Genomic DNA, 11,303 nt, shown 5'->3' with positions numbered 1-11,303 from the left:
CATCCAGTGTGTCAGTGGTGCTGTGCCACCTGAGCAGGGCCAGCTCTTTGCACACGTGGAGCAGAGAAGTCCTTCAAGCAGGGGCAGCCAGGAAGGGCAGCAAGATTACCACCCTGCTCCCCATTCCCTGCCCCTTGCTCCTGCCAGAGCTCCAAACACCCGCATCGTGCACTGGCTCCAGCACCAGCAGTTCCCGGAGGTGACCAAGAGTACCATCCAAGAGGCCACATCCTCCTGGCACCAGCAGGAGTAGCAGGTCTGGATCTGCAGGAATCTCTTCCCAGGTCTCTGCTTTAACTTGGATCATGCCTTTCTTGTAGGAGAAGCAGTCCAACTTTTGTCTGGCTCCAGGTTTTTATATTTGAGGTGACAAAGCCCTGCCTTGCTTCACTCCTCAGAGACTTTGTACTTGCTAAAGAGTTAGTTCTATTAGAGGAGGGAGTTTTGGCAAGCAGGCACAACACTCCAAAACTTTTGCATTAGGAAAGTTTACAGATCAGGTGCACTTCTGAAAAATAAACTTTAGGTGAAAAAAGCTAAGTCACTGTTGGAACTTGGACATCTTCAATCCTCTTTTATCAGTGTGAAGACGTCTTGAGCCACATGCATAATTATTGTTATCACTGCTTATTGATGTACTTATTTGCTTTACTTATTTAAATTTAAATTTAAATTTCCTTATTTATAATTCCCCATTTCAGTGGGGAACATTTTACATTTAGAAGTACATTTTACATTTAGAAAAATCAAAGGAAATAGCAGGAAAAATTGACATGGAAGTGTTATAAAACACCAGAGGACTGCTGTGTTAACCATCAGGATCAATCTCAAAAGCCAGCCCCAAGCTCAGACCTACAGACCATTTACACTGAAAAAAACTTCTCAGTCCTCAAAGCCATCCAAATTATGGCCCGAAGCTGTGTTTAACTCAGGTTGTTAAATTCTGTTTAACTGGGTTGACTGGTGACTCCCTGAGACCTGGTTGGACTCGATGATCTTACAGGTCTTTTCCAACCGTACTGATTCTGTGATTCTGTGATCTTCCAGTCCTACCACCTTTGCTGTAGCTTGCTCTCTTAAGGGCTCCAGGCTGGTGAAATGAAAGTTCATCACTCAGTTTTTCTCCCTGAATTATTCCTTTTCTGCACTTCACTTTTCATCTGTATTGTCCATAACAGAACCTGGAGAGAGAGACCAGACAGATTCCTAGAAGGACGTGCTGGCACATAAAACTACAGGACTTTCTGGGGAAATACAGATGGGGAAGGGTCCCTCAGGCTCAGCCTTCTCAAACAGTATGGGGCTGTTTGCAGTTGTAAAGAATTGGGCTCAGCAGCCCAAGCTACCTCTTCAGGCACCTTATTTCTTTGGTGTCCATGGGGAGAGTTAACCTCAAACCGGACCCCTAGTTTCACTGAAAGTCAGCAGATCTTAAACTCTTCTTGGGTATTTAGCTCCTTAGGCCTTTTTGAAAGCCCCACCATGCTTATTTTCAGTTTCAAATTCTTCTGAAATGGAACAGAAGGACCTTTGAATATCAGTGCTCTGTGAATAGACCCTGTGGACAGGTACACTTCGCTCAGCAGGCTAAATAAATGCAGTAATTTAATTCAGCCCTCGAGTTTCAGGGCTCCACATATATTACACTCTCCTAATTTCCCTGAGATTTTTCACAGCTTGTATGGAGAGACAAATAGAAACTTCATCCACATCTGCGCTGATATTTTTATTTTGCCATTGGTGACTTTTATTTGAGCTCCCGATATAACAGATGCATGTCAGTAATAACAAAAATAGCTGATCTGCAACAGCCCCCACACTGCGACAGTTTGTACAATACTTTGTTACCCTCTAACTCCATCACTTCAGAATCCCTTCCTCTCCCATCTGTCCTAAACAAGTGGAAGAGGCTTTCTGCTAGAAAATATATTTTTTTAAAATACCTCTCCGGATGATATCGTAACAACTCTGCCTTAAGAAAAACACCGTTAGCCCTTCCAGTGTGTCAGAAGGGAATCTGCTACTAATTACGACTAAGATCCTGTCAGTTATCTGAATTCGCTGGCAATTCTCGTAAGATTCTGAAGAAAGTGAGCAAACACATTAACAGGACTGTGCCAGCGGCAACTCACTATAATACCCTTCCCAGCTTTCTAAAACCTACTGTGGGCTTACAGCTGCCACAGCTTTGTGCCACAGCCCACGAAAGACCTGGGGCCGGCGCGGGCAGCCTGATCCAGGCTAGCAGCTGTCTCAAAACAGGCACATCCATAGCTGGTGAGCAGTGCGATAGCTGACGATCTTTTTGACGTATCTGGAGCATATTGGAGATTTGGACAACAGAGGGAAAAACCTGTCACTCAGGTTCCTTTACCTGAGGAGCTAAGTGGAAAAAAAACCTTCCTAGTCCTGCTCTCCTAAGTAAAACAGGGTATGCCTTGAAGTCTCACACCGGCCTCCCCGGGGGTTTCAGTCTAGCCGGTTATACCGTGCTCTTCATAGGATCCAAAAGGACAGAAATCTTTCTGATGCCTAGGTACAGTCAGTGTTTTTGCAGAGCCAATTCTTCCCCAGAAGCCGTTCCTGCAAGCCTGGGCACACCGGACACACATGTAAACCAGAAAGGACTGCTTCATGTGAAATAATAACCCGAGACATATTTATTACTGGGACCCTCTCATACCTCTCTGGAAGTGTATATGGGCCATCAGGGGAGTGAGAGTGTAAAAAACACCCGTCTGAAGGCTCCTGCACTTGCTAAAGGAGCATGAAGTGGGCTTAGTGAAAACGAGAACCCGGTCCAACCCTCAGCAGGAGGGCAGATTAAGTACTGTCCTTCTTCAAAGCTTTTTATAGCTTTTCATAAATAACAATAGGTGCAGTAGCTGATTCTTTTTTTTTTTTCCAAAATACACAGCAATGCCTATTTGGCAAGGGTTTGAAACACGGGATTTCTCAAGCCGAATGCAACCGCGGAGCCTCGCTGCCGGGTGCCAGAGCACAGCAGCTCTCTTACCCTGGCCACGGTTTGATACAATTCATATTCCTGCACAGAGGGCAAGAAAATTAGGGGAGGGAGGAAGAGTAGCACAGATTAACAGGCAGTGAAGATTGCAGTATATTCAGTAAAACCTTAATGAGAGAATCCCATGGTAACCATCAGGCTTTAGCTTTTGTGCGCAGCTATCTGCAGAAATGCCACCAGCACGTGTGTGGTTTGCTGCTGACGCTTTCTGCTAAAGAGAGAAAATTTGTGAGAAGGTCTGGATTACTCACAGGCTTGGCAACGGGACATAAAGCTAGGGGCATGGCACATGCGTGTGAGCGTGGTACATGTACTCTGGTGTCCTGGAGAAGATGATTTCAAGGTATTAGGTAGTATGTACAGGAGCCACAGTATGGTATGGGCAGTTAAAAGGGAAGATAGTGAGCTTAAACTGCTTTTAAAACAAAAGGATTTTTTTTCTTTTTCAAAGTAGCAAGTACCATTTAATATAAGGTATCAGGTCATTTAACAGCTGTCTGGACTAAGAGTCCAGGGTCTTTCCTCTTATTTTCTCATCTTAAACAGCCTAACTTCACTCTAACTTCTACCCAGATTAGTACCAGGCTTTGGTCTTAACTGCACTGAAAAGAATGGAAATCAACAGTGTTGCATATGAACAAATTATCAACCCATGCAATGACAGGCTCAGAACAAAGGTCTTCTTCCAAATCCCCTTGGCTGTGAAGGCTGACAGTGTCACTGTTCTTCCTACTGCAGTGGTTTCCTGGAACAGGGATCTAGGATCAGACTAGCCTGAAATAAATGTAACAGGCTTTCAAATTAATAAAGACTTAAAAAACATTCTGTTGTTAGCAACTCAGGTTTGGCACATGCTGATAGCGACCAAGAAACACTATTTAGGGATTGCTTACTATGCCTCTCTTCAAAAAGTAGCCTTATAGAAACCTAAGATCATCAATTACTGCTATACAACTGTATTCTGTCAGACTCTGCCACAAACACGAAATCTGCAGATGCCAGCCCTCGCGTTGCTGCGGGTGAACTGCAGTGGCATGTATTATGCGGGGAGCTGCAGAGTCTGCCTGCAGAACCCGGGACTTTGGGGCGTTCTGTCACTGAGGAATTTGCTCTCTTTACACATCCATGATGGGTTTGCAGGTCTGAGTCACACCAGCGAGTCACGCTGTCAGCCAGGAGTAACGTTAGGTGTCGGAGTCAGTACAACACTCAGGTCTCAGGCCATCGCTGCGTCTCCCCGCTGCTTGCTCCCTGCCTTTGGCTGATAGCAAGGGATATTTCCAGCCCATGTTACCAGTTCTTGTTGGTTAGTAGAGAAATGCCCTGGATACAATGGGCATCTTCCAGGGACCTTTCCCAACCTGAAGAGAAGAATGTTTAATATTTCTCATGCCAGCCTGAAATAGCTCCTGAAATGGAAGGAAAGGTAATGTTAAAGAGGAGATAATTACTCTAGAAAAGATGGAAAAAAGTCAGAAAACTATTTATTGGCTTTGGAAGTGAGTACAAAGAAGTGAAATGACAGCACACCTTAAAACTGCTTCATGTGCTGGCTGAGTCTTGGGCTGTGTTGTCCAATTTGCTCAGCTGGCAAAGCTGACATGACAGTTCCACACTCATCAGAATTAGGGCCTAACGCCTTAGACAGATCACCTTTCTTGGGTATTGTGTTTCCAAATAAGATCCTAAGCTGATGTAAAAAAATCTGCTGCTGTTATCTTCTTATTCGCAAAGAATCCCTTGGACTAGAAATGCATCCCTTCCTTTATTCCATCACTTGTAATTTTGGTACTTAATTGAAAGTTGTGATACCACCTCTGAAGTTTCTTGCTAATGAAATGCTGTCTGTCACAGCGTAAATCTCTAATATGTAAAGGAACTTCAGAAATGCAATGAGAAACAACCCTGGGCAACCTGCTCTCAGAGTCCCTGCTCAGTCAGGGGTTGGACTAGCCCATCTCCGGAGATGCCTTCCTACCTCAGCCATTCTGTGATTCAGGAAAATGTGTCTTCTTGCTGGGCAGCAGTGGGCATCCTCGTCAGCTAGTAAACAGAACTTTTCATATAAGACTAGCATGGCCCTTCTTAAAAACTCATGGTCTATATACTTCTCTGTTACATAAGTTTAAGCACACAAAACTGTAAAACATGCTGTGCCAGAATCACTGCTTGTAGAAGATTTAAATCAGAATGCAGCTCAGTACCTGCCTTGAATGCACAAATGGTGATGGGAAACAACTCAAACTTTAAGACAGTAAGGTGTCTGGAATACACAGTACCCCAAATCCTACCTGTGAGATTTGGAGTACCTTATCACAGCGAGTTGCTAGATCTTGAGCTACTGTGTAGGTTGAATTCTCTTAGACACCCCGAGGAGGTGTCTGGTGCTGTTCCACTTCTTTCTTAAGAAGGGTACCAGAAGGTCATCAACAGCTAAACAAGGAAGGCAAGTGCTGGAAAGGAGATGTGTTCCTGGCAGAAGAAGATCCTTAAAGAGTGACGGAGTTTTAGAGCAGGTGGAGAACCAGGGTGAGTACATTTCATATCAAGAGAGAGCCTGGTCAGGTTTTGCAAGATCAAACCATGAGTTGCCTCACTGCTTACCCAGGTGCAGGTGGACACAACTGTTGTCTCAGTTGATGTGACAGTGAAGTTTACTCCTTCCATGGGTAACACAAGTCCAGGCATGGGACATTGCATTTAGGAAGCTTACTGTGTAGAGTAAATGTCTCATGTAAGTAAATGCATCTTTGGAGTCTCTGAGCAAAAGCTCTGTATACATGCTTTCATAGGGAAGATGAAACTCAAGGAAACCACAAGGTCTGAATCAGGGTTAGGATGCTAGGAATTAATGTGGTCAATCCATGGAGGGGAGGCACCTCAGCAGATGCTGTTGTAGTCCCCCTGACTTTTAAGTTTGGATTTTCTCCCAGATATGCATCAAGGTCTCTTCTGTGCATTCCTATGTATTGCCACTAGGTCAGCCATGGAGTGTGTAGGCTGTGAGCTCTGTTGACTGTTTACTCCTAGAGGTAGGTGGCTTGCTGGGAATCACCTTCCACAAGTCACAGTGCTTGTGTGGTCACCACCTGCCATGCTCATACTGATACAAGCAGCCCCTAAGCATCTGCGGTTCCACCCCGAGAGGAACCCCTTCTTTGGCTCGTTAACACCCAGCCCAGGGTGTTCAGTTATCTCACTGGAGCGGCACTGGCCCTTATGATCCTGTTTTGGAAGAGATTTTGTATACTGGCATTTTTATCATGAATAATATCTCTACTTTTTTTCCCTCTGTTCATTCAGCTGTTTTATTTCACCCTGACATGAGGTTTTGGAAAGGAAAAGACACTCTTTTCACAGGGGTTATAGCTTTGCGCTTCCTGCTTGCTAGACCCTGTGAAGATGAAATGTTTGACTCCAGAGGTGTGTTTTAGCAGCTTAATAAACAAAGAGGTAGCACTCTTGACCACCTTGAACAGTATCAGAATCTGCTTGCTGATTTGTGTGCACTTCAGCCAGCCCCTGGGATGGTGAGCAGTGCTGGTGGCTGGCTCTGCCTCTGCTTGTCTGTGTGAGCCTGTGCGTAAATGAAACGCCAGTGCTTTGACATTTTTCAGATGTGCCCTGTGGTTCATTGTGTGAAGTAAGGTCATTATTGCTGCTTTAGTTGGCGAACATCGCTTTTGTGTCACCCAGTCCAGAGACCAGCGATGCATTGTCTATTGGAGCTACTTCAAAAATATTTTTACAATAATGATCTAGCATCAGGTTAAGGTTATCCTCTAGATCAGTTATCCATTGCTCCTGGGGTCTCTAAAGTACATCATCTGTTAGTGTAAGAGCCTCTGCTTCTGCCTCTAGTAGTTTCCATAATGGAAGTATCTATTAATTCATTAATGCAGATTAGCTTATTGAAATGTTTCAGATGCTGCTATACACATTTTATTGCCATATGAAAGAAAAAGATACAAATCGTCAGCATGTCCTAGTCATGTCTAGTCTTTCACACACATTTGGGACTGGTGAAGTGTGTTTGACCCTCAGACTTCCCATAACATCATTGTCAGATCCATAAATCTTTCCAGATGCCTGGAAGGAATTTTCTTCAGTGTCACTTCTTTCTTTCCTTTCATTTTCCAGGTTAACTTTGTTTTTTTACATTCCAGAAGTCCTGATAGGCCAGGAGAACTTCTTTTTTGGGCAAGCTATCCTGACCTATTCTTTTAAAAGATTCATCACATTGATGGTCTCTATTTTTCTTCAGAATTTCTGTTCCTTTTTTTGCAGACACCAGTACATGTTGCTACAGGAATTTCTACTCCAGGCTTGTATTTCACTTTGAAGTCATGCCTTTGTAGGTTTATGATCATGTGCAAAGCCTAGATGGTGCAGAAGCTTAGGATTTGTCAAGAATATCCCCTAAGGTTTGCAATCTATTTCAGCTATACTGCACAGTATGTACGGACATCCAGTGACAGTGGTAAATTCTTTTCTATTTGAGTATAATTTTCCTGTGATAGTTCTACACTCTCAATCCTTATGCTCCCAAAGTGTCTCCTGCAAAATACTGCTTTGTCCACTATTTACGGCATATCTACCTTATCAGTGTTGTGACCTGAATTTCTAGGAACATACCCTGGAACACATCCAGTGACTTTGTTGCTGCCATTTATTGTTGTCATTTATTGTGATTTAAAAATTATACAGCCCCTGTGTTCTCAAAGTTCTCATCAAATTTTCCCAATAAGATGTGCTTTTTGCTTTTTATTTTGGGCTTCATAGCAGGGATCTGTATTAATCTGTGCTAGGTAAACCATCATGATTATTATGGATTCTGATTTTTCCACCAAGAAGTTGGAGATTTGAAGATACTTTATTGTTTTCACTTTGTTTGAACAGGTCCAGAGGTACTTTTTTCCAAGGTCTGATCAAAGTGACTCACACAACACCAATTTTTATTTTGCTATGATTCAGTTTTAGATGGCACTCCATCTTACAAGTAGTGCTATTAGGTTTTTGTTGAGTGTCTCTATATACTAGATTGTCAACAGCAAGGACTCCTATTCCATCTAATATTCCACCGTACCCTTTCTGGACTTGTGCAGATGCTATATGAATATGCGAGAAGACATATTCTTGAAGAGCCATCTTCTAGACAGAGAAGTGAGTCTACTTTGACTTTGTCCAATCTGACACAGTGTCCAGAAGCAGACTGTAATTGCTGAAGAGGGCCAGTAAGTGATGTCCTCTACGGAGGTTAGACTGTAGCTGGGCTGTAGAGAGGAAGAAAAGACGAATGAGACACTTGCCCAAGGGTCGTGTCCTGCATAGTCACATAGTCTTGCAGAAAAAGGGAGAAGAATGGGAGCTGCACGGTAGCTCAGGCTCAGCAGAGACAGTCTACTTAGTTTTGATGCTTGATTTTGGTAGCTACAGAAGGCCCATGCTCACTTATCTCATGCTAGTGTTGGTAATCTCAACTGCTGAGGTTTCCCCCTTTTTCAGTTATGCTCAGCCATATGTTGCTGTCCCCTGTCACTAATGGCAGTCATGATGGCACGTGTGCTAGTCACACTGCATTTGGAAGTAGCTGAATCCCTGGAGTCTGGGAGGCATCAGGTATCCTTTAAACACACCAAGAAAAGCTTTCTCAATCTTTTCTGCTGGAAGATGAGTTCATAGGTATCCCATAGACTATAAAATTGATATTATGCTTCCTGATAAGGCAAATGTTATTAGGAGTGGCTCTGCTGTCATAGCTATCACACAGGCGTCAAGATTTATCCAAATACTTACATCTAAACGTGCATTTGCCCAGTATTGCCTTCGTGACATTATCAGCCTTGCTGATATAAATCTTATGAAAATTGTGGCTTAGACTTGACATTCCAAGTTGTTCTGCCTATTCTGGCAGACCAGTTCAGGTAACATAACCATGTGGAGTAAGTACATTTCCTCATACTGGATTGCAGCAAAAGAGAAAGCGGCTGCGCTGTTGCTAAATTCTCCATCCCTGGTCTGCAAGGACCTGGACTGTATTTTTCACTGTGCCTATGTTGTGCAGAATGCTTTGCTCTTACACACTTCATGAATATTCTTATCTGACAACACTGGCACAGCTTTCCTTCTCTATTGCCTCTTCCACCTTCCAGAAAAGGATGAGTTTGAGCTGGCAGATGTCCTGAAATCCTAGACAAATGGCCACTGTCCACACACAGGGTACCTTTTTCTCCTCCTTAGAGCAAGTCCAACATAACCGAAGTTCATTAAAACCTCCGGGCATGTGCTGTCCGATTAATCTGCGCATGCACTGCACATCTGCCCAACCAGTTATGCACAGCCATTGCATAACATATGCACAATGTGCCAGATGCCTGCTGTTGATATAGCACATTTGTGTGCTTCTCATCTGGGGACTTTTGATCAGAAAAATGCAAGACACCTAGCCAACAGCAAATTTAGCTGGTCTTGGAACATCAACTCTTTTGGCAAGAAGCCCTGCTCAGGGCATTTTTCTTTGAATGATGTGGTCTGGCAGACACTACATTCTTCCTGTGATTGTGCTCTGCCACATGCTTTCCTTCAACTGCTTTTCACACTTTGATGTTGTCTTAATACTTTTTTCCCCATTTATACATATGTTTTCTGGCTATATGGCTGTCCATCATATATATTTCATTAATTATTCTTATGACCCAGGAAGTCATCTTTGGCTCCTTTCCTGTCGTCCTCTGTTCATATATTCATTGTGTCCTCCCTTGTCTGAAATTGCTCTCTCTTTTCTCATAGAGGTGGTTCATCTGACTACTGCAGCTGTTGTTGCTTTGTTCCTTCTATACATATTTTTCCATTTAAAACCATCTGATTCCTGAGAACCACTTCTTCTGCATATCTCTTTGACTCTATCACTTAAATTGTTCCAAGAAGTCTCTTTGCATCACCTTCAGATTATTTCCTTTCTATTTTCTATAGAAAATATCGCGTTGCTTCTATGTGACAAAAAATTCATCTCTTTTCCCATGGTTCAATTCTACTCTGTCACCAACACTTGTCTTGGCGAACTCTGACCAGACTCCTCTCATCAGCATCTGAGGGGCCAGAAGGAGGGTCTGGGAAACTACAGGCCTGTCAGCCTGACCTCGGTGCCAGGGAAGATCATAAAGAGGTTCATCTTGAGGGCGCTCACAGGGCACGTGCAGGACAACCGAGGGATCAGGCCCAGCCAGCACGGGTTCATGAGAGGCAGGTCCTGCTTGACCAACCTGATCTCCTTCTATGACCAGGTGACCCGCCTAGTGGGTGAGGGAAGGGCTGTGGATGTTGTCTGCCTGGACTTTAGTAAAGCCTTTGACACTGTCTCCCACAGTATTCTCCTGGAGAAGCTGGCGACTCGTGGCTCAGACAGGTGCACTCTTTGCTGGGTAAAAAACTGGCTGGATGGCCGAGCCCAGAGAGTTGTGGTGAATGGAGTGAAATCCAGTTGGCGGCCGGTCACAAGGGGAGTCCCCCAGGGCTCAGTTTTGGGACCGGTCTTGTTTAATGTCTTTATCAATGATCTGGATGAGGGGATTGAGTGCTCCCTCAGCAAATTTGCAGATGACACCAAGTTGGGTGGGAGTGTTGATCTGCTTGAGGGTAGGAAGGCTCTGCAGAGGGATCTGGACAGGCTGGATCCATGGGCCGAGGCCACTTGGATGAGGTTCAACAAGGCCAAGTGCTGGGTCCTGCACTTGGGTCACAACAACCCCATGCAAAATTACAGGCTTGGGGGAAAGCTGCCTTGCAGAAAAGGACCTGAGGGTGCTGGTTGACAGCCGGCTGAATATGAGCCAGCAGTGTGCCCAGGTGGCCAAGAAGGCCAACGGCATCCTGGCCTGTATCAGAAATAGTGTGGCCAGCAGGAGTAGGGAGGTGATCGTGCCCCTGTACTTGGCGCTGCTGAGGCCGCACCTCGAATACTGTGTTCAGTTTTGGGCCCCTCACTGCAAGAAAGACATTGAGGTGCTGGAGTGTGTCCAGAGAAGGGCGACGAAGCTGGTGAGGGGTCTGGAGCACAAGTCTGATGAGGAGCGGCTGAGGGAACTGGGGTTGTTCAGTCTGGAGAAGAGGAGGCTGAGGGGAGACCTCATCGCTCTCTACAGCTACCTGAAAGGGGGTTGCAGAGAGGTGGGTGTTGGTCTCTTCTCCCAAGTGACGAGTGACAGGACAAGAGGAAATGGCCTCAAGTTGCGCCAAGGGAGACTCAGGCTGGGTATTAGGAAAAATCTCTTTACTGAGA

This window comes from Gavia stellata, chromosome 2 (assembly GCF_030936135.1).
Source record: "Gavia stellata isolate bGavSte3 chromosome 2, bGavSte3.hap2, whole genome shotgun sequence".
Taxonomy (NCBI): Eukaryota; Metazoa; Chordata; class Aves; order Gaviiformes; family Gaviidae; genus Gavia; species Gavia stellata.
The sequence above is the reverse complement of the archived record's forward strand: the minus strand, read 5'-3'. Positions refer to the sequence as shown.